This window comes from Cherax quadricarinatus, chromosome 81, assembly GCF_038502225.1.
Source record: "Cherax quadricarinatus isolate ZL_2023a chromosome 81, ASM3850222v1, whole genome shotgun sequence".
NCBI classification, from domain to species: Eukaryota; Metazoa; Arthropoda; class Malacostraca; order Decapoda; family Parastacidae; genus Cherax; species Cherax quadricarinatus.
The window spans coordinates 14503400-14528478 of NC_091372.1; the positions used below are offsets into that span (position 1 = coordinate 14503400).

The 25079-nt window shown below is 39.6% G+C and overlaps 1 protein-coding gene across 2 annotated transcripts in view; it reads left to right on the top strand.

Annotated features, from left to right (window-relative positions):
* The window catches only part of LOC128699934 (RNA-binding protein RO60), a 331808-nt gene that overhangs the window by 228818 nt on the left and 77911 nt on the right, over window positions 1-25079 (top strand). The gene's annotated exons all lie outside the window — the stretch shown is intronic.

The following is a 25079-nucleotide window of genomic DNA, read 5'->3' on the forward strand; positions in this document are numbered from 1 at the left end:
AAGATTTTGAAGGGTTTGGGGCTAACCCTGAGAAGCCTATGCCAGTTGTGGAATCCATTGTGCCTACTTCAAAGATTAAGGAAATGTGTGCACAGTGGGTTGAACTGCAAACCTTTATAGATGAAAATCACCCTGACACAGCTGTTGCAAGCCGTGCTGGTGACTATTTCAATGACAATGTTGTGGCCCATTTTAGACAAATCGTAAAGGAACGGGAGGTACAGAGCTCTATGGACAGATTTGTTGTGCGACAGAGGTCCAGTGACTCTCAAGCTGGTCCTAGTGGCATTAAAAGAAGAAGGGAAGTAACCCCGGAAAAGGACTTGCTACCTCAAGTCGTAATGGAAGGGGATTCCCCTTCTAAACAGTAAGAAGATAATGCTCTCCCCTCCTCCCATCCCATCAATCATCACCAGATCTTCAATAAAAGTAAGTGTCATTTAATTGTGCATGCCTTTTTCAGTTTGTGTGTATTAAAATTAACATTTCATGTGGTAAAAAAAATTTTTTTTCATACTTTTGGGCGTCTTGCACGGATTAATTTGATTTCCATTATTTCTTATGGGGAAAATTCATTCGCATAACGATTATTTCGCATAACGATGAGCCCTCTTGCACGGATTAAAATCGTTAACCGGGGGTCCACTGTACTGGTTGGAGAGCTGGTCATAAGTCCGAGTGGTTGGTAAATGAGTATGTTGCTAAGTGAGGAGAGGCTGTATTTTCAAATAGTTATATACTTTCTCTCAAATAGTTGTATTTTCTCTTAAGTACACAGATAACTGGCACATAGGAGAGAGAACCTTACGACAACATTTCTGTCCAACTTGGATCATTTACAAAGTGGCACCGTGTGACTTTGTAAATGGACTGAAATGTCATCATAAGTTTCTCTCTCCTATGTGAGGGCTATTTGTATACTGCTCCAGTCATGATATTGTGCCTATTTGTTCTCTCAAGTAGTTGCATACAGGTCTTCCATCACAAATCCGGCATCATTGGGACCTGTAGTGTGCCGGATTACTGAGTTTGCCAGATTTCAGAGTGGTTAGGTTAGAATACACTTAATAAAATTAACCAACTTGACTTACACAGTTCATTGAACATCGGCAAAAATCGAACATTTCCGCTACTTTGAGCTCAATTTCAAGGTACTTTTCGTCATGAAAGCAATCAAAATCATGTCTATTTCTGTAATATATCTTCCATTCTATCAAATGAGTCCAAAAAATAAGAATACAACCATAAAAACCATACGAAAATATACTGCAAAGAGGCGGCTAATGGCTGAGAAGTTAACTCCCTTATTTATCGTCCGTCTTTTTTATTTTTGTTGCACGTTAAGAAGCATCTTTCCATCATACATTGCCCAAGTTTCAGTGAGATAGCCTAACAAACAACCGAGAAAAAAATATTTACCAAAAATCATATATGGCAAGCCCAAGCCAGGTACTGGAAATAAGTCACTTTGTCTGACTTTTCTGGGTTATCCTAGGTTCTTTATACATACACTGCTATGTATGATAATCTATGTAACTGTATTTGTGTATACCTGAATAAACTTATTTACTTCTAGTCTGTCAACTGAGTACAAGAAACCACCCATTCACTTATTTCAACTACCCAATAAAGTGGTCAGAAATTGGCAATTTGGCCAATTTCACACAAATTTCAACAGATGCCAATTTCAAAATAGGGTCCAGAATAAACAATGCAGACATTCCTGGCACTAAAATAACATTTTCTCTGTTTATTATTCATGGCTACAGGCCCCTCTTATATTACTCTTGCTTACCATTTGGAATTTTTATTCACAAAAAAAAAAAATAGAAGATTTACTGTTATGCAGACTACTGCATTATTGTAATAATTGTATAAATAATGTCAATCCATTCTTGACTCCGTACTGGAATTTAGACTGGCAGGCGGACAGATATTGGACGGTGACGTCATTTGTTTACTCTTGAGCTTCGCTAAAGAATAGAACATTTTCGCTACTGTGAGCGAAATTTCAAGGTACTTTTCGTCATGAAAGCAATCAAAATCATATCTATTTCTGTAATATATCTTTCATTCTATCAAATGAGACCGAAAAAATGAGAATATAACCATAACAACCATACAAAAATATACCACTAAGCGGCCGCTAATGGCGGAGAAGTGAACTCCGCTATTTATGGTCTGATTTCTTTCATTTTTGGTGTACGTGAAGAAGTATCTTTCCATCATACATTGCCCAAGTTTGAATAAGATAACCCAACAAACAACTGAGAAAATAATAATAACAATATAATAATAATTATAATAATAATAATAATAATAATAATAATAATAATAATAATAATATATTTATTTACTACACGTACATGTACAAGGTATACAGGTCTAGCTGACATCAGTGACATACTACTGTATAGAAAGCCACTTGTTATGCTGAGTATTTCAAGAAAATTAGGTCAGTGTCCCAGGATAACACCCACACTAGTCGACTAACACCCAGGTACCCATTTACTGATGGGTAAACATAGACAACAGGTGTAAAGAAACACGCCTAATGTTTCTACCCTGGGTGGGAATCGAATATTTACCAAAAATCATATATGGCTAACCCAAGCCAGGGTACTAAAAATAAGCCACGATGACTTTTTTGGGGTTATCCTAGGTTCTTTACACATATGCTGCTATGTGTGATAATCTATAGAGAGAAAATAACTTTTTTGTTTCATGTTTATGGTGGAGTACGAGTGTATATCATAGTTAGCCTTGTGCTATACTCCGTTTTCTCTAATATAAGCCCCCAAGACAAGGATAGGAGAATGGTACTTGTATACCATATCCTCTTCATACCTCTGTCGAACTGCTAGGTGTTATGCCAAATATTATTCATTCTGGAGTATTAACATGTTTTATGTTATTTATATTGTTTCTTATGTCATATTAGATCAATTGTGATAGGCAATAAGCTGTAGTGTTGATATTAGCATAATAATAAAGCATATTCTCCTGCATCACAAGACTTGAGTTCATGACAACCGACACTGGCTTCAAAGTCACCTTATCTTTAATGGATAATGTACTGTGTAGGTGCTTTACATAATGAGAAGCATTTCTTTTATTCATTGGAACCATGGCTAGGGCTAAAAGTAAGCAGGTTATAACAATAAATGGAGAAAAAGAAATTGGAATGACTTATGCAGTCAGAATGATAACAAATTCCCACTACAGACAGCACACTCCACCAATATTCAAAACTCTAAACCTACTCACATTGCAAAACATCCATACTTATTACTGCACCTACTACATACATAGAACACTTAACTCTGACATAAACCCTCCCCTCAAACATCTCCTTACCAACATCAACAGAACACATGACCATAACACAAGACACAGATCACTCTTTGATGTTCCTCGTGTCCATCTCATGCTATGCAAAAACTCAATGCACATAAAAGGCCCTAAAATCTGGAATTCATTTCCTGTGAATATGATAGGAGTGAATGGAGACAAATGGTTTTTAATACTTGACGTGCTGTTGGACTGTGAGCAAAGTAACATTTATGAAGGGGTTCAGGGAAACCGGCAGGCCGGACTTGAGTCCTGGAGATGGGAAGTACAGTGCCTGCGCTCTGAAGGAGGGGTGTTAATGTTGCAGTTTAAAAACTGTAGTGTAAAGCACCCTTCTGGCAAGACAGTGATGGAGTGAATGATGGTGAAAGTTTTTCTTTTTTCGGGCCACCCTGCCTTGGTGGGAATCGGCCAGTGTGATAATAAAAATAAAAAAACATTGTCTGTTTATAAATTCAAGTCTCTTCTCAAAAATCACTTACTCTCCCACAACTAAATAAATACTGAATAATTGTCTCTCATAAATTGTATCTCATATATGTATCTCATTATTGTATCTCATAAATGTCAACCTGTGACCCAGTCAAACTTTGTTACTATTTAACCCTTTGAGGGTTTTGGTCGTACTAGTACGGCTTACGACCCAGTGTTTTTGACGTACTAATACGCCTAAATTCTAGCGCCCTCAAATCTAATGAGAGAAAGCTGGTAGGCCTACATATGAAAGAATGGGTCTATGTGGCCAGTGTGCGCAGTATAAAAAAAATCCTGCAGCACACAGTGCGTAATGAGAAAAAAAAAAAACTCTGACCGTGTTTTTGGAATAAAACAGCGACTTTGCACTGTATTTTCATAATTTATTTATTGTTGTAGTCTAGTTTTCTTGGTCTCATTTTATAGAATGGGAGACATTTTACAGAAATTGAGATGATTTTGACTGGTTTTACAATGAAAAGCACCTTGAAATTGAGCGCAAAGTAGCAGAAATGTTCGATTTTTATCAAAGTTCAAAAGTAAACAAATCATGCCAAGCGTCCAATACACATCAACTGGTGAGTCTGATATTCTTTCACAAGTGCGCTGATATTATTTATACCATTTCTACACTAATGCAGTAGTCTGCATAACAGTAAATCTTCTATTTTTTGTAAGAATAAAAATTCAAAGTGGAAAGTCAAAGAAATATAAGAGGGGCCTGGGGATGTGACTAACGAACAGAGAACTTGTTATTTTAGTGCCAGGAATGTCTTTTTTGTTTATTCTGGACCCTATTTGGAAATTGGCATCTTTTGAAATTTGTGTGAATTTGGCAAAATTGCTAAATTCTGACCACTTTATTGGATAGTTGAAATTGGTGAATGGGTGGTTTCTTGTACTCATTCGATAGAAAAAATGGAGTTCTAGCGAAATAGTTATGATTTTTGTCGACTAGTACATAGGAATTGGCCGAAAATAAGGCTCAAAGTGGGCAAAATCGCCAATGCGTAAACATCGTCGAGACCTCTAACTTCATGAGAGCATAATTCCGTAAGTTTTCCATCAAATTTCATACTTTTGGTGTCATTATGATTGGGAAAAGATTCTCTATCTTTTCATAAGAAAAAAATCATTTTTTTTTTTTAATTTTGGCAACCCTGAGAACAAGTTTCGGAGAGGGCCTGTCGACCCTCAAAGGGTTAACTCCATTACCTAACAGAATACTCCATTCTACTGATTACACAGCAACACAGTAAATGACCATATGACCTGTCTTTGTAATACTCATTTGTAGTAAATTGTTATCTGTTTTACAATAATTTTTGTACCACTGAATATATCATTGCTTAGTTAATCTTAAGTTAATTTTAAGCCTGCCCATAATGCTCCTGCATACAAGGGACTTTGGCATGCTGCACTTTAAAAATTGTATTCCTTATACTTCTGTGTATCATGTTCAAATTAATAAATAAATAAATAAATAAATAAGTAGCACCACTAAACAGTACCAGCAGGTTGGTGTGGCGACCCTGGAAATTTGAAATTATGCTTGCCAAAATTAGTGCCGAATATCTGAAGGAACCGAATAACTGATTGCTGGATTTGTGATGCCGGACCTGTACTTTCAGATAGTTATATATAGTACACCTTTGATTAACCCCTAAACGGTCCAAACGTATATATGTTCTTACTGCTAGCTCCCCAAATGTATATATATGTTTTATTTTCCTGCCTCCAAATTTAGCACGATTGGCCTGAGATGCCTGGCCAGCATAGAATGAGTCTTAATACTCAGTGTGCACAGTATTAAAAAAATCTGGGACCAATTAGTACCATGTGGGAGCACCAGTTAAACTGAGCGCCAGCTAGAGAAAGAGCGTGGCAAGCACCTAGGATTCACTGATGTCATGTCGTATTAACACTTCCCTTTTAAGAGGAAAGTGATGTTGACCCTAAGTTTAGTGGCTTTGAGGTGGATGTGGCCACAAGTGGTTGAGGAAATATCAAAAACCTTGATAATAACCCATGTGCAACATTTGTGCAACATCCTTTCAGAATGTCTTATATAGTGAACCACTGCCCACTCTAAGGGTCGACAATCCAAATGAATTCTTTATGAATGAAACCCAAAATTTGGTCATACCAAAAATCTCGGATATTACTCTAACTCCACAAGACTTTGAAGAGGCAATTAATGACATGCCCATGCATTCTGCCCCAGGCCCAGACCTGTGGAACTCCATGTTCATCAAGAATTGCAAGAAGCCCCTATCGCGTGCCTTGAGCATTTTATGGAGAGGGAGCATGGACAGAGGGGTCATCCCCCACACACTAAAAACAACAGACATACCCCCGCTCCACAAAGATGGCAGTAAACCAATTGCAAAGAACTACAGACCGATAGCACTAACATCCCATATCATGAAAATCTTTGAGAGGGTTCTAAGAAGCAAGATAGCCAACCACCTAGATACCCATCAGTTACACAACCCAGGGCAACACGGGTTTAGAGCAAGTCGCTCCTGCCTGTCCTAGCTACTGGACCACTGTGACAAGGTCTTGGATGCTGTAGAGGGTAAACAAAATACAGATGTAGTATACACAGACTTTGCAAAAGCTTTCGACAAGTGTGACCATGGTGTAATAGCACACAAAATGCGGGGTGAAGGAATAATGAGTGAAGTTGGTAGATGGATCTACAACTTCTTGACAAATAGAACACAAAGAGTAATAGTAAACAGAGTAAAGTCCCAGGCAGCCATGGTAAAAAGCTCTGTTCCACAAGGCACAGTACTCGCTTCCATTCTATTCCTCATCCTCATTTCTGACATAGACAGAGATGTAAGCCATAGCTCCATGACACCCAGATCACCATGGCAGTGACCTCCATCGAAGACACTGTGAGACTCCAAGCAGACATCAACCAAATCTTCAAAACAATATGAAGTTCAAAGAGAAGATATTTCAACTACTCTGATATGGAAAACTTGAAGAAATTGAAAATGTGTCAGGATATACCACAAATTCTAACCATACAATAGAGCAGAAGAGTAATGTGAAGGACCTGGGAGTGATAATGTCAGAGGATCATGCCATAACAATGTATCTACCTCATCTGCTAGGAAAATGATAGGATGGATAATGAGGACCTTCAAAACTAGGGATGCCAAGCCCATGATGATTCTCTTCAAATTGCTTGTGCTCTCTAAGCTGGACTACTGCTGTACACTAACAGCCCCCTTCAAGGCTGGTGACATTGCAGACCTGGAGAGTGTTCAAAGAACTTTCATGGCACACATAAGTGCGATAAAGCACCTAAATTACTGGGAACGGTTGAAGGTCCTTGATCTGTATTCCCTCAAATGCAGGCGAGAGAGATACATGATAATATACACTTGGAAGTCCTGGAGGGATTGGTACTAAACCTGCAGACGAAAATCACTCCATATGAAAGCAAAAGACTCGGCAGGAGATGCAACATTCCCTTGATGAAAAGCAGGGGTGCCACGAGTACACTGAGAGACAACACAGTAAGTGTCCGGGGCCCAAGACTGTTCATTTGCCTCCGAGCATACATAAGTGGGGTTACCAATAGACCCCTGGCTGTCTTCAAGTATGCACTGGACAGGCACCTAAAGTCAGTACCTGACCAACTGGGCTGTGGTTCATATGTTAGCTTGTGTGTGGCCAGCAGTAACAGCCTGGTTGATCAGTCCCTGGTCCACCATGAGGCCTGGTCTCAGACCGGGCCTCTCCAGGTAAACCTATGCCTTACGTAAAGAGAAACAATTCTGGAACGTTAAATAAGTGTTCGGCCTCCTCCTCCTCCTCCTCCTCCTCCTCCTCCTCCTCCTCCTCCTCCTCATCCTCCTCCTTCTCCTTCTCATCCTTCCCCTCCTCCTATTCCTCCTGCTCCTTCTCCTCCTCCTCTTCCTTCTCCTCCTCCTTCTCCTCCTCATTCTCCTCCTCATTCCCCTCCTCATTCTCCTCCTCATTCTCCTCCTCATTCTCCTCCTCCTCCTCCTCCTCCTCCTCCCTCCTCCCTCCTCCCTCCCTCCTCCCTCCTCCCTCCTCCCTCCTCCTCCCTCCTCCTCCCTCCTCCCTCCTCCCTCCTCCCTCCTCCCTCCTCCCTCCTCCCTCCTCCCTCCTCCCTCCTCCCTCCTCCCTCCTCCCTCCTCCCTCCTCCCTCCTCCCTCCTCCCTCCTCCCTCCTCCCTCCTCCCTCCTCCCTCCTCCTCCCTCCTCCCTCCTCCTCTGTATCCAAAACATTGTTGGGACCTATAAATACTTTGTATATATTCGTAGACAATAACAAATGACCAAGGCAGGTGTAAATGTCCACCTGTCAGTGTGTTTGTGACAATTTGAGTACAATTTCAGTACCTAATATTAGTGTCAGAACAAAGATTGATTATGAAATGACAAGAACTACTCTAAATTGTTATTACCAGAACATAAAAATTATATAAAATAATATAAAAATAAAAAAAAAAGGTATATCAGCAACTCTTCTGCAAGTGGCAGGACTTGATGTTGCCGTCAGGTGAGCATTAAGTGCCAAATTTGCAGCCTCATATCTTGGTAAGTACTGACCCTAATTTTTTTTTATTTTAACCCTATAATACTTAGAAAAATGTTCTCTTTATTTCTATATATTTTTTTTTTTTTTTTTTTCAAAATATTCGGGGCACTGGGTGAGAGAATGTTATATATGTTTAGACCGTTTAGGGGTTAATATGTGCTCCTTTAATGTGTTTTCTTTATTACACTCTTGCAAAATTGCAGAATATTTTCGGTGAACACTGTAAAATTTGACTAACACAGTGCCACTCCTGGGGGAAAAATTTGGAGTGCCCAAGCTGGACTGTGGGATTTTCCCCTCCATCTAGTGAGCTTGCGAGCAGCCTGCTTGTGTGTGTGTCCATTGTCTTTGTAGGGTGGGCCTAGCTTCCTCCCCTGCCATCCCCATTCCACCTCACATCTCATTTTTCATTGGTCTATACATGTCCCATATGATTTTCAGATCAGTGTTTGTGACTAAATTAGTTGATTCCTGCATGCCGGTTAAGACATGCAGTGTTTTCATATTTGCATCATCTGTCCTCAGATGTAAGCTTGCTGGAGACAATGTTTATACAGTAGGGTCCCACTTATATGGCAGGTTAGGTTCCAGGCTACCGTTGGAAAGTGGAGATCACCGGAAAGCAGAATACCATTGTGCAAGAAAGGTATAAAATACCGACAATATGAAAGTTAAGACACATGTGCAACATCTAGATATCTTTATTGTAGACGTTTCGCCATTCAGTGGCTTTATCAATACAGATTCTAGGACATAATAGGAAGACAGTAGAACTATATACAAAAGATGAGGTAATCAGTCCCTCGGCCTTGGAGTTAGTGTTCACAGCATCGTGGTGGAGGAGAATCTGGAGCAAAGGCAAGAAGACTGGCGGTTATATAGGCATCAGTGGATAAGGACGGGCAGCAGACGAGAGCATAGTCACTGGTAGGCGGGATTCCCCAGTGGAAATAGGTCCTTCCCAAAGAGATGGGTGGCTACTGCAACTAACCCATCTCTTTGGGAAGGACCTACTTCCGCTGGGGAATCCCGCCTACCAGTGACTATGCCCTCGTCTGCTGCCCGTCCTTATCCACTGACGCCTATATAACTGCCAGTCTTCTTGCCTTTGCTCCAGATTCTCCTCCACCACGATGCTGTGAACACTAACTCCAAGGCCGAGGGACTGATTACCTCATCTTTTGTATATAGTTCTACTGTCTTCCTATTATGTCCTAGAATCTGTATTGATAAAGCCGCTGGATGGCGAAACGTCTACAATAAAAATATCCAGATGTTGCACATGTGTCTTAACTTTCAGAATACCATTGTTTTATACTTGTTAAGTGGCATATAAATGCCAGATAACAAGTTTTCACTAACATATATTATGTTAGCAATAGAATTAGGCATTAAAAACAAAAATAAAATGCACACACAGTACACTCATTACTTAACCCTTAAACTGTCTAATTGTAGATCATCATTCACTTGCGTACTGCTCTGAATATTTTAGGAAAAAAAAAATTATTGTTTTTTTGGTTTAAAATGAAGAGCATATTTTTCCCTGCATCCCCGAATATTGTCATACTGCACACACTGAGTGCACAGACTCATTCTCTCATGTCTAGGCAGCTTAGGCCTATCGTGCCAAGGTTGAAAGCATATAAAATAAAATGTAGATCTACGATCGGAGCACTACGCACGTGAACGTAGCTCTATGTTTGGACAGTTTAAGGGTTAAAATATTTGTAATCTTAATGTAGAGTGAAAGCTGAGTAGTATTTATTGTAAGAAGTCAAGTGTGGAAGGTATGGTAGACAGTCAGGCCACCCCCACACATAATATACTATGATATTTAAAGCATCCCAGAGCAATAAAATGCATATACAGTACATTCATTACGTACCTTAAAATATTTGTAGTCTTAATGTAGGGCGAGAGGTGAGTAAACAAGGTAAAATGAATAAACGAGAGAGAATGAGTAAATGAGAGAGGACAAAGATGCGGAGAATGTAAACAAGCAGACGAACGCATCTGGTTTTTGGTTCATACACGCTCATCTACACCTAACATCTCATATTTATATTAAGTTATTCAACTGTGGGGTGTATTTATCATGTTTATATGTTACATAGTGTATTTATTATATAATTTTGAAAAAAATATCACAGATGGATTAACTCTTTGAGGGTCAAGAGGCCAAATCTCAGAGCGACAGCCAGGGTCCAAGAATTATCGAAAAAAAATGAAGATAATATTTTTCTAGAGGTAATAAAACCAAAGAAAATTTTTCCGATTGTACTTTCCAAGATATGGAGGCGTGAAGTTGACCCTCAGTGACCGATTGGCTGCAACATTGACGACTTCTGTAAAGTCACATTTCTTTATTTTATTTTTTGTTACTTTTTTCTTTTCTAATTTTTTTTTCCAGTAACGTTTGTGGCCTGTGAGGCCAATATAATGCATAATGTATATATGTACACTTGTTGTATTCAACACAATAACTGCACTAATATTTTCATCAATACTTGTAAACAGTATTTGTTTACAACAAAAAACATTAAAAAATGTTGTATATTAGCAGTGTTCTATTATATATTTACATATGTATAGTCACTGGACATGTTCCTAGAACTGCTGCAGTCTGTGAAAGTCTTTGAAACAAGGTGTCATGCACAGTGATGTCTTACTCATCTGTGGACCAGTTTGATTTTATATTATGCTTATAGACATGAGGCATAAGCATTATTGTTGCAAAAAACAAATACAGTGGACCCCTGCCTTACGATGGCATCACGTTACGTTAAATCCACCATACGATACATTTGAACACAAAAATTTTGCCTTGCCTCGTGCAATTCGTCCGGGACGCGTCCCACGTGTGGCCTCAGTGCCAGTGTTTACAAGCCAGCCAGTGCGGTCGCATCCACGCATACATTCGGTACATTTCACCTTATCCCAGTGTTTTTTTGTGCTTGTAGCTGCAAAACAAGTCACCATGGGCCCCAAGAAAGCTTCTAGTGCCAACCCTGCAGTAAAAAGGGTGAGAATTAGTATGGAAATTAAGAAAGATTTTGAAGGGTTTGGGGCTAACCATGAGAAGCCTATGCCAGTTGTGGAATCCATTGTGCCTACTTCAAAGATTAAAGAAATGTGTGCAAATAGGGTTGAACTGCAAACCTTTGTGGATGAAAAGCACCCAAACACAGCTATTGCAAGCCATGTTGATGACTATTACAGTGACAGTGTTGTGGCCCATTTTAGGCAAATCTTAAAGGAATGGGAAGTACAGAGCTCTATGGACAGATTTGTTGTGCGACAGAGGTCCAGTGACTCTCAAACTGGTCCTAGTGGCATTAAAAGAAGAAGGGAAGTAACCCCGGAAAAGGACTTGCTACCTAAAGTCCTAATGGAAGGGGATTCCCCTTCTAAAGAATAACAACTTCCACACTCTCCCCTCCTCCCATCCCATCAATCATCACCAGATCTTCAATAAAGGTAAGTGTCATGTATTCTATTCTTAGTAGAGTATTAACCCTTTTGGGGTTTCGACCATACTAGTACGGCTTATGCTCCAGAGTTTTTGACATACTAGTACGCATAAATTCTAGCGCCCTCAAATCTGGCAAGAGAAAGCTGGTAGGCCTACATATGAAAGAATGGGTCTATGTGGTCAGTGTGTGCAGTATAAAAAAAATCCTGCAGCACACAGTGCGTAATGGGAAAGAAAAACTTTGATCGTGTTTTTGGTTTAAAACAGCGACTTTGCACTCTATTTTTGTATGGTATTTATTGTTGTATTCTAGTTTTCCTGGTCTCATTGTATAGAATGGAAGACATATTACAGAAATTGAGATGATTTTGACTGGTTTTACAATGAAAAGTACCTTGAAATTGAGCTCAAATTAGCAGAAATGTTCGATTTTTACCAAAAAGTTCAAAAGTAAACAAATCATGCTACGCGTCCAATACACGTCAACTGGTGAGTCTAATATTCTTTCACAAGTGCGCTGATATTATTTATACCATTTCTACACTAATGCAGTAGTCTGCATAACAGTAAATCTTCTATTTTTTGTGAGAATAAAATTTCAAAGTGGAAAGCAAAAGAATGTAAGAGGGGCATGGAGACATGACTAATGAACAGAGGAAATGTTATTTTAGTGCCAGGAACGTCTTTCTTGTTTATTCTTGATATATATATATATATATATATATATATATATATATATATATATGTACAGTGGACCCCCGCATAACGACGGCATCACATAGCGATTAATCCGCATACCGCTTGTTTTAATCGCAAAAATTTTGCCTCACATACCGCTTAAAAACCCGCTCACCGATTTTCGTCCGAGACGCGTCCAATGTGCGGCCTGAGCCACGCTCACATGTTCTGCCGGTGGCATTGTTTACCAGCCAGCCTCCGCGGTAACATCCAAGCATACAATCGGAATATTTCGTATTATTACAGTGTTTTCGGTGCTTTTTCTGGAAAATAAGTGACCATGGGCCCCAAGAAAGCTTCTAGTGCCAACCCTACAGCAATAAGGGTGAGAATTACAATAGAGATGAAGAAAAAGATCATTGATAAGTATGAAAGTGGAGTGCGTGTCTCCGAGCTGGCCAGGTTGTATAATAAACCCCAATCAACCATCGCTACTATTGGTGGTACAGCTGCTGCTGCTGCTGCACTGTCAGCTGCTGCTGCTGCTGCACTGTCAGCTGCTGCTGCTGCTGTAGCATCGTCTGCTGCTGCTGTAACATCGTCTGTTGCTGCTGTAGCATCGTCTGTTGCTGCTGTACCACCGTCAGCTGCTGCTGCTGCTGTAGCATCGTCTGCTGCTGCTGTAACATCGTCTGTTGCTGCTGTAGCATCGTCTGCTGCTGCTGTAGCATCGTCTGTTGCTGCTGTACCACCATCAGCTGCTGCTGCTGCTGTAGCATCGTCTGCTGCTGCTGTAACATCGTCTGTTGCTGCTGTAGCATCGTCTGCTGCTGCTGTAGCATCGTCTGTTGCTGCTGTACCACTGTCAGCTGCTGCTGCTGCTGTAGCATTGTCTGTTGCTGCTGTACCACCGTCAGCTGCTGCTGCTGCTGTAGCATCGTCTGCTGCTGCTGTAGCATCGTCTGCTGCTGCTGTAGCATCGTCTGTTGCTGCTGTAGCATCGTCTGTTGCTGCTGTACCACCGTCAGCTGCTGCTGCTGCTGTAGCATCGTCTGCTGCTGCTGTAACATCGTCTGTTGCTGCTGTAGCATCGTCTGCTGCTGCTGTAGCATCGTCTGCTGCTGCTGTAGCATCGTCTGTTGCTGCTGTACCACCGTCAGCTGCTGCTGCTGCTGCTGTAGCACCGTTGTTGGTGTGGCTTATTGAGAATACCAAGAAACAATTAACCCCAGAGGATTTGCCACCCAGGATAACCCAAAAAAGTCAGTGTCATCGAAGACTGTCTAACTTATTTCCATTGGGGTCCTTAATCTTGTCTCCCAGGATGCAACCCACACAAGTCGACTAACACCCAGGTGAACAGGGAAAAATGCCTGGAACTAGTGCTCATATTGGTGAATTTAAAGCCAGCAAAGGTTGGTTTGAGAGATTTAAGAATCGTAGTGGCATACACAGTGTGATAAGGCCTGTTCTGGAAGAAAATGCCAAACAGGACCTACATTACTCAGGAGGAAAAGGCACTCCCAGGACACAGTGTCTCATCAGTCATTGCTGCATCTTCAATAAAGGTAAGTGTCATTTATTCTTCATTTAGTAGACTAGTACATGCACAATATATACTGTGCATGTACTACTCTACTATTGTGCATGTATCCTTCTCTTTGTGTGTGGGAAAATGTATATTTCATGTGGTAAAATTTTTTTTTTCATACTTTTGGGTGTCTTGCACGGATTAATTTGATTTCCATTATTTCTTATGGGGAAAATTCATTCGCATACCGATTATTTCGCATAACAATTACCCCTCTTGCACGGATTAAAATCGTTAACCGGGGGTCCACTGTATATGCTTCTAAACTGTTGTGTTCTGAGCACCTCTGCCAAAACAGTGATTATGTGTGAATGTGGTGAAAGTGCTGAATGGTGATGAAAGTATTTTCTTTTTGGGGATTGTCTTTCTTTTTTGGGTCACCCTGCCTCGGTGGGAGACGGCCGACTTGTTAAAAAAATAATATACATATATATACATGTACAGGAGGGCCCCACTTATACGGCAGGTTAGGTTCCAGGCTACCGCCGTAAAGCGGAAACCGCCGTAAAGTGGAACACCCTTTTTTTCCACTTATAAATGCATACAAACACTAGATAACAAGTTTACACTAACATATATTAAGTTAGCAATAGAACCAGGCATCAAAAAACAATAAAAAAGTACAATACACACATAGTGCACTCATTACTTACCTTAAAATATTTATAGTCTTAATCTAGGGTGAGACAAGTAGTATTTATTGTAAGAAATCAAGTGTGGTATGTATGGTAATAGCCAGGCTACCTTACCAGGCCACCCCACCCACACATACTATTCTATGATATTTAAGCATCCCAGAGCGATAAAATGTATATACAGTTCACTCATTACTTACCTTAAAATATTTGTAGTCTTAATGTAGGGTCAGGAGTAAGTAAATGAGATAAAACGAATAAATGAGAGAGAGAAAGAATGAGTACATGAGAGGGGACAGGCGCAGAGTTATGTAAACAAACCAGGCGAACGTAAGTTTTGTAAACAAACGAAGTGTACACGTCTGGTTTGTGTACAAGTTACATTGTGTACAGGTTGTCTCTACATTGATACGGTAGAATTAATAAAGAAGAACACTCCCATTCTCATGTAACATCATTTTGAGAAGAAATGAAGCTCTGAGTGAAGGCAATGGAAATAAGTCACACTGACTTTTTTGGGTTATCCTAGGTTCTCTACACGTATGTTGTTATGTATGATAATCTATGTAACTGTATTTGTGTATACCTGAATAAACTTACTTACATACATACGAAAGGAATAATTTTCTACAGTTACCCCCAGTAACACATTTTCTCTTATGTTAGATTAGAGAAAATGTTATTCTTGCCGTCACTTGTACAAGTTATGTGGCTCCCACATCTTATATTTATGTTTATTTATTCTATTGTGGGGTGTATTTATCATCTTTTTATGTTATGTATCGTGTTTATTATATAATTTTGAAAAAAAATATCATGGATGGATTAATGAAAATGTGTATATTAACGTAATATACGACATTTAATGAGACTCGGTGAGTATTGTTATTATTATTATTATCATTTCTAATATGGCGTCACTTGTGCAAGTCGTCTGCTACCACATCTCACATTTATGTTTATTTATTCTACTGTGGGGTGTATTTATCTTATTTATATGTTATGCATCGTGTTTATTATATAATTTTGAAAAAAATATCATGGATGGATTAATGAAAATGTGTATATTAACGTAATATACGACATTTAAATGACTCGATGATTATTATTATCATTACTAATATGACGTCTGGAGACATAAGACACTTACCAATTTTAATGTGTACCTGCATGCCAGCACAGTATGTAAGTTTATTTAGGTACAGGTATACATAAGTATAATTATCAGAGTATATATAAAATATGAAATAACTTTTAAAAACATTTGAAATTTTGGAGTTTCCAGACAAAATGGAGAGACTTAGTGCTTACTGAGCTCATGGAGAATGTAAACAAACAGGGTGGGGCACGGTGACCGTATTAGAAAGTCAGGTGGGGGGAGCCGTATAGCGAGTTTTGGTCATAATTTGAAATGTCCGTATTAGCGGAACGCCGTAAAGTGAAACGCCGTAAAGCGGGGCCTTCCTGTATATATGTATATATGTATATATATATATATATATATATATATATATATATATATATATATATTTTTTTTTAATTTTGGCGACCCTGAGAACAAGTCTCTGAGAGGGCCTGGCAACCCTCAAAGGGTTAATTGTGCATGTCTTCTTAAGTTTGTATGTATTAAAATTAATATTTCATGTTGTAAATTTTTTTTTTCAGACTTTTGGGTGTCTTGCACAGATTAATTTGATTTCCATTATTTCTTATGGGGAAAATTAATTCGCCTTACGATAATTTCGGCTCACGATGAGCTCTCAGGAATGGATTAATATCGTAAGGCAGGGGGGTCCACTGTACATTTCGGCCACAGTTGTCTCCTTCTACCGGTGGATGACGATGCACTTTGTCCTGGACCTGCTGAGCCAGTGGCTTGGGTCCCAGTCTGGGCTGGTGCTGCATGCTCCTGGCACCACCACCACCTACTGATGCATGTGGACTATCCATCTCAATTGTACCCACATCATTGTCACTTAAACTGTCTATTCCAGGTGTAGGGCCATGGGATGTACTCAGTCCCCTTGGAATTGCATATGACACAGGGTACCATATGGTACATTGTACCATATGGTATCATATGGTACAGATACAAGGACCCCAATGAAAATAAGTCACTCTGACGTTTTTGGGTTATCCTGGGTTCTCTACACATATACTGCTATGCATGATGATCTTATTCATTTTTTATTAACACATTGGCCGATTCCCACCAAGGCAGGGTGGCCCGAAAAAGAAAAACTTTCATCATCATTCACTCCATCACTGTCTTGCCAGAGGGGTGCTTTACACTACAGCTATAAAACTGCTACATTAACCCTTTCAGGGTTGAGAGGCCCTCTCCTAAACTTGTTCTCAGGGTCGAAAATTTTTCAGAAAAAAAATTCTTTTTTTCCTATGAAATGATAGAGAATCTTTTCCTAATCGAAATGACACCAAAAGTCTGAAATTTGATGGAAAACTTAGCGAATTATGCTCTTGTGAAGTTAGCGGTCGCGACGATGTTTACGCATCAGCGATTTTGCCCACGTTGAGCCCTATATTCAGCCAATTCCAGTGTACTAATCGACATAAATCATAGCTATTTTGCCAGAACTCCATTTTTTCTATTGAATGAGTACAAGAAACCACCCATTTACTGATTTCAACTATCCAATAAAGTGGTCAGAAATTGGCAATTTTGCCAATTTCACACAAATTTCAAAAGATGCCAATTTCCAAATAGGGTCCAGAATAAACAAGAAAGACATTCCTGGCATTAAAATAACATTTCCTCTGTTCATTAGTCATGTCCCCAGGCCCCTCTTACATTTCTTTTGCTTTCCACTTTGAATTTTTATTCTCACAAAAAATAGAAGATTTACTGTTATGCAGACTACTGCATTAGTGTAGAAATGGTATAAATAATATCAGCGCACTTGTGAAAGAACATTAGACTCACCAGTTGACGTGTATTGGACACGTGGCATGAGTTGTTTACTTTTGACCTTTGCTACTTTGAGCTAAATTTCAAGGTACTTTTCATTGTCAAACCAGTCAAAATCATCTCAATTTCTGTAATCAAAAACATGGTCAAAAATTTTTTCTCATTACTCACTGTGTGCTGCAGGATTTTTTTTTATATTGTGCACACTGACTACATAGACCCATTCTTTCATATGTAGGCCTACCAGCTTTCTCTCGCTAGATTTGAAGGCACTAGAATTTATGTGTACTAGTACATCGGAAACCCTGAAAGGGTTAACACTCCTCCTTCAGAGTGTAGACACTGTACTTCCCATCTCCAGGACTCAAGTACGGCCTGCCGGTTTCCCTGAATCCCTTTATAAATGTTACTTGGCTCACACTCCAACAGCACGTCAAGTATTAAAAACCATCTATCTCCATTCACTCCTATCAAATATGCTCATGCACACTTGCTGGAAGTCCAAGCCCCTCGCACACAAAACCTACTTTACTCCCTCCCTCCAACCCTTCCTAGGCCAGCCCCTACCCCGCCATCCCTCCACTACAGATTTATACACTCTCGAAGTCATTCTGTTTTGTTCCATTCTCTCTACATGTCCGAACCACCTCAACAACCCTTCGCCAGCCCTCTGGAAAATAATTTTGGTAATCCCACACCTTCTCCTAATTTCCAAACTATGAATTCTCTGCATTATATTCACACTACACATTACCCTCAGACATGACATCTCCACTGCCTCCAGCCTTCTCCTTGTTGCAACATTCATCACCCATGCTTACACCCATACAAGAGTATTGGTATAACTATACTCTCATTTGTGTATACATACGTGAATAAACTTATTTACTTACCCAAGCGCATGTGGTGTTGTGAGTAAGTTTATTAAGATATACACAAATACAGTTACATAGATTATCATACATAGCAGCATATGTGTGAAGAACCCAGGATAACCCAAAAAAGTCAGAGTGACTTTATTTCCATTAGGGTCCCTGTACCCTGTACCATAAGGTACAAAGTACCATATGCTACATTGTACCATATGGTACCATTGTACCATATAGTACATATGATATCATATGGTTCAAAACCATAAAATTTTTCTTCAGATCCACTTCTGTCATTGTTAGAACTGTCACTTTGGAAGAGGAGAGTCCCAGTATGCTGGGGAGTGAGAGCTTCCTTGCTACAAGGCAAGATGAACAAAGTGTACTGAGATGGTGTTCCCACAATGCAATGTGGGTACCCCGATTTTTTGTTTACTGTGCACACTAACCACGCAGACCCATTCTCTTAGATGTAGACCTACCAATCTTCTCTCGCTATATTTGAAGCCCCTAGAATTTTGACGTAGATCTATGGCTTCAAAGCCGTAGATCTACGGGATGGACCCTGTAGGGGTTAATAAAAATGTTTACAATAACCCTGGATTTAGTCCGGTGCAGATATTGTACAATTCAGATTTCGACCACTTTTTTGGATGAAATTTTACCCCAGATTTCGTACCTCCGCTCGGAAATCGTCCGTACCAGACGCATCCGCATGGGCCGCTCATACGTTTGTGATGCTAATGCATAATAATGATCACTCTTGGGCACATTATATGTCTTATTTTAGGTTATTATAGACATTTTCATTAATCCATCTATGATATTTTCTTTAAAATTATATAAGAAACACGTTACAGTAGACTGTCATTTAACCCTTTGACTGTCGCAACCCCGAATCCTGAGGTGTCTCCTGGTGTCGCAAAATTTAAAAAAAAAAAATTTTTTTTCTTATGAAATGATAGAGAATCTTTTCCCGATTGTAATGACACCAAAAAAACGAAATTTGATGGAAAACTGACGGAATTATGCTCTCTCGAAGTTAGCGACCTCGGCTCTGTTTACAAATCGGCGATTTCGCCCACTTTGAGCCCTATTTTTGGTTAATTCCATTGTTCCAGTCGCCCAAACTCATAGCTATTTCTTTAGAACTCCATTTTTTCTATCGATTGAGTACAAGAAACTGCCCATTTACCGATTTCAACTACCTAATAATGTGGTCAGAAATTTGCAATTTGGCCAATTCCACAAAAACTAAAAAATATGACAATTTCAAAATAAGGTCCAGAATGAACAATGCAGACATTCCTGGCTCTAAAATAACATTTTCTTTGCTCATTAGTCATGTCTCCAGGCCCCTCTGATATTACTCTTGCTTTCTATTTTGAATTTTTATTCAAACAAAAAATAGAAGACTTACTATTATGCAGACTACTGCAATACTGTAATAATTGTATAAATAACATCAACCCATTCATGACTGCATATTAGAATGGCTAGTTGAACATTTATTGGACAATGGCATCATTTGTTTACTTTTGAACATTGGCAAAAATCAAACATTTCCCCTACTTTGAGCTCCATTTCTAGGTTCTTTTTATAGTAAAATCAATCAAAATCACCTCTATTTCTATAATATGTTTTTCCTTCTATCAAATGAGACCAAGAAAACGAGAATACAACCATAAATACTATACGAAAATAGACCACAAAGTCGGCATTTTAATTAAAAAAAAACGGTCCTAGTTTTTTTTTTCTCATTATGCACTGCGTGCTCCAGGATTTTTTTTATATGGTACACACTGACCACACAGACCCATTCTCTCACATGTGGGCCTGCCAGCTTTCTCCTGCTTGATTTGAAGCCGCTAGAATTTATGGGTATATATACGTCAAACACGGTACCTCGTAAGACGTATACATACGGCCGCGACAGTCAAAGGGTTAATATACTAGTTACGTTCCTGAAAATGGCGTGCTGTATAAAACCATGTTAGATGAACTGAAGAACTTATGGGAAAAATATGGTTACATTCCTGGGAGCCCAATAAAAACCAAACAACTTTTTTTTAGGCCTCCACATCTTACAATAATAAAAGTGAATATGGAATTGTAGTTCATTGTTATGATGTATTATGTTGTTTTTACTGGTTAAGACTACAGATGTAACAGAAATAATAGTATTTCTTACCTTAAATTGTGGGTGCTGGTGTTTGTGGATAATTGTGAAGAGAGTGGAGAGTTATGCTGTGACCCTGCTGGGCTGAGGTGGATGGTAGAGGTTCTGGTACTAAAGCTGATGGTTGTACTGGAGTGTCTAACTTAAGTCATTCAGTCAGTCAAGCCAGTAAGTCATTCCGTCAGTCAGTAAATCATTTAGTCAAGTCAGTAAGTCAGTCAGTCAAGTCAGTAAGTCATTCATTCAAGTCAGTAGTCATTCGGTCAAGTCCGTAAATCAGTCAAGTCAGTAAGTTATTCAGTCAAGTCAGCAAGTCATTCAGTCAAGTCAGTAAGTCATTCAGTCAGTCAAGTCAGTCAGTCAGTCAGTCAGTCACACAAACTCATGTTTATCTCTTTTTATGTGTACTAAGTAGCACTTCATTATGATTATCTCGTCTAATATCTTTGTTTCCTTCGTTAATTCTAAGACTTAAATGCTTATACCTTTTCTTGCCACTTTCAGCAACACTGGTATACCTACTGGGTGTCATGATTGATTGGCAGATACAAGGTATAATAATTAAAAGATCAAAACACAATTCACCAACACAGCTAGCTTGTAGCAGAGAAAGACTGGACACGTATGAACTATGAATGGTGGGGTGGTGTCGGGGGGTGGCGGGATGGGGTGGTGTCGGGGGGTGGCAGGGAGTGGTGGGATGGGGTGGTGGCAGGGAGTGGCGGGATGGGGTGGTGTCGGGGGGTGGCAGGGAGTGGTGGGATGGGGTGGTGTTGGGGGGTGGCAGGGAGTGGCGGGATGGGGTGGTGTCGGGGGGTGGCAGGGAGTGGCGGGATGGGGTGGTGTTGGGGGGTGGCAGGGAGTGGCGGGATTGGGTGGTGGCAGGGAGTGGCGGGAAGTCTCCCCAGCTGATCCACAACAAGGCGGCCACTTGAGGAAAAGGGAATTTTTCTTTTCCTTCCTCCAAACTGAACCGTGTTAAATTAATTTTACGATGTGTTACATAAAATTGTGCAGCAGTTCTTCAATCATGCTTTACCCGAAAAGTGCCAAATAAACTCGTGCTAAATGACGGTCTACTGTACATAGCATGTAAACATGCCTTTGTTACACGTTCACTAAGAGTGTGGCTCTAGTCTTAACGCCACAGTAATAATACTAATACATAATAATAATCACTCTTGGGCACATTAAATGTCTTATTTTAGGTTGTAGACATTTTCATTAATCCATCTATGATATCTTCAAAATTATACAGGAAACACTAACACGTTACATACCATATAAACATGTAATACAGTGGACCCCCGGTTAACGATATTTTTTCACTCCAGAAGTATGTTCAGGTGCCAGTACTGACCGAATTTGTTCTCATAAGGAATATTGTGAAGTAGATTAGTCCATTTCAGACCCCCAAACATACACGTACAAACGCACTTACATAAATACACTTACATAATTGGTCGCATTCGGAGGTGATCATTATGCGGGGGTCCACTGTATTTATATGCTATGGAGGTGTGTTAGCCAGGCAGAGGGGAAACATTACATTTTCTCTGGTTCAGCATCAGAGAAAACGTGTATGAATCTGTGTTGGCCCAGTCACAGCCCTTAATACGCTTTTGCTTATAATTCTCGGCATGAATCATTCATTACCTCTCCCTTTTTTTATGATGGCATCTAAAGATAGTTGTTAGAAACGATTAAACTTAGTGAACATGGTATGTCAATGGTAATAATTTGGCTCTGGGCCTCAAAGCTGCTGCAAGCCATATCTGCATGGTCCAGTGACTCTCAAGCTGGTCCTAGTGCCAGTAAAAGACAAAGAAGGGAAGTAACCCCTGATAGGGCTTTGATACCTGAAGTCCTAATGGAAGGGGATTCCCCTTCCAAATAGTAACCTTTCCTCCCTCTCCCCTCCTCGCCGTCTTCCATACGCCAATAAGTCTCTTCAGTAAAGGTAAAAGGGATTTAAGTGTTCATTTATCCATTAAAATTAGTCATATTTATTTCTCATTGTTTTCTGTATGTAAAACTATAGTTATTCTCCATAAAATGTATTTTTTGTTAATATTTTTGGGTGTCTGGAATGAATTAATTGAATTTAAGTTATTTATCATGGGAAATGTTACTTCGCTTTTCGTCCATTTCAAATTTCGACCGACCTTCTGGAATGGATTAAGGACGAAAACCGGGGTTCTACTATATATGATATTTAATGTGCCTCAGAGTGATTATTATTGCCTATTATTGTTATTATCATCATTATTAATATGGCATCCTCAAGACTAATAAGACACTCTTAGTGATTTTAATGTGTACCTGCACGTCAGTACAGTGTGTAAGTTTATTTAGATACAGGTACACATAAGTATAATTATATGAGTATATATAAAACATCTAGTAGGTTGGTAGACAGCAACGACCCAGGGAGGTACTACTGTCCTGCCAAGTGAGTGTAAAACAAAAGCGTGTAATGTTTTACATGATGGTAGGATTGCTGGTGCCTTTTTTCTGTCTCATAAACATGCAAGATTTCAGGTAAGTCTTGTTACTTCTACTTACACTTAGGTCACTCTGCACATACATGTACACATTTATATATACACACTCATCTGAGTTTTCTTTCATTTTATCTTAATAGTTCTTGCTCTTATTGCTTTTCCTTTTATATCCATGGGGAAGTGGAATAAGAATCTTTACTCCATAAGGCATGTGCATTGTAAAAGTCAACTAAAATGCCGGGAACAGTGGGCTAGTAACCCCTTTTTCTGTATAGCCTACTAAGAAGAAAAAGAAGAAAACCATCAAAGTGGGATGTTTGAATGTGCGTGGATGTTTTGCAAATGATAAGAAAGAGATGATTGTGGATGTTATGAATGAGAAGAAGCTGGATGTCCTGGCTTTAAGTGAAACAAAGCTGAAGGGGGTGGGAGAGTTTCAGTGGAGAGAAATAAATGGGATTAGGTCAGGGGTTTCAAATAGAGGTAGAGCTAATGAAGGAGAAGCAATAATGTTGAAGGATAAGTTATGGCAGGAAAAGAGGGAATATAAATGTATTAATTCAAGGATTATGTGGAGTAAAACAAAGGTTGGATGTGAAAAGTAGGTTATAGTAAGCATTTATGCATCTGGAGGAGAGAGAAGTGTAGAGGAGAGAGAGAGATTTTGGGAAATGTTGAGTGAGTGCATGGGGAGTTATGAACCAAGTGTGAGAGTACAGTGGAACCACAAATTTCGAACATTCCGCTTATCGAACTCTTTGAAAATCAACCACTTTTTTCGAACCAACTTTGTCCCTATTATCAAACTCGCCCCTATTTTCGAACTGCCGGGTACTGGACCTGTCCACCAGCCCGCTCTGTCCGCGTCCCCGCGCAGGCGCCGTGAGCCAGTCTGGCTTTGTTGATGTTTGAGTGAACACTAACTTGCTGTCTCAAACATTTAATGATTAATTCATTGTGTTTAGTGCTTGTGGGACTGTGAAATAAGCTACCATGGGCCCAAAGAAACTTGCTAGTGGTACCCCTGTGGTAAAGAAAGTGAGAAACACCATAGATATGAAGAAGGAAATATGTAATGCAGAAGTGGAATGATGTCCAAATATTTGTGAAGAAGTACCACCCTGAACAAGCTGAAACAAGCCATCTTTGCAACAAGTTCAGTGACAGAACCATGTCCCATTTTAGGGAAATCTTAAAGAGGCACCAGAAACAGAGGACTGTGGACAGTTATTTTGTGAGACAGGGGTCCAGTGGCATTAAAAGGCAGAGAAGGGAAGTAACCCCAGAGAGGGCTTTAACCCGTAAATGGTCCAGGCAGACCTATGATCACATGTGTAGTGCTCCAAATATTTGGAAGAGCACGGAGGCTAATGCTCACTCCAGCATAAACAAAGCCACACTGACGATGTGTCAACCACTCCCTCGCATTTTTGTACAATTTCCTTCTTCAATTCTATCGCATTTATTATTATTATTATTATTATTATTATTATTATTATTATTATTATTATTACTATTGTTATTATTAGCAGTAGCAGAAATGTTTGATTCTTTGCTGTGTTCAAGAGTAAACACATGATGTCACCATCCAATACCTGTCCAAATAGCCATTCCAATATGCAGTCATGAATGGGTTTACATTATTTATACTGTAGTTTAATAGCAAATAATGAACAAACAAAACACTCGCCACGCTGGTGGGAGGGCTGGCTGCCAGTTGCGGGGTCGGAGGGAGGGTAGTAGGGACTCGCAGGTGGCGGGAAACTTATATATGATTTGGCGGCTGGGAATCTGGCAGTTGGGAATTTGCGAA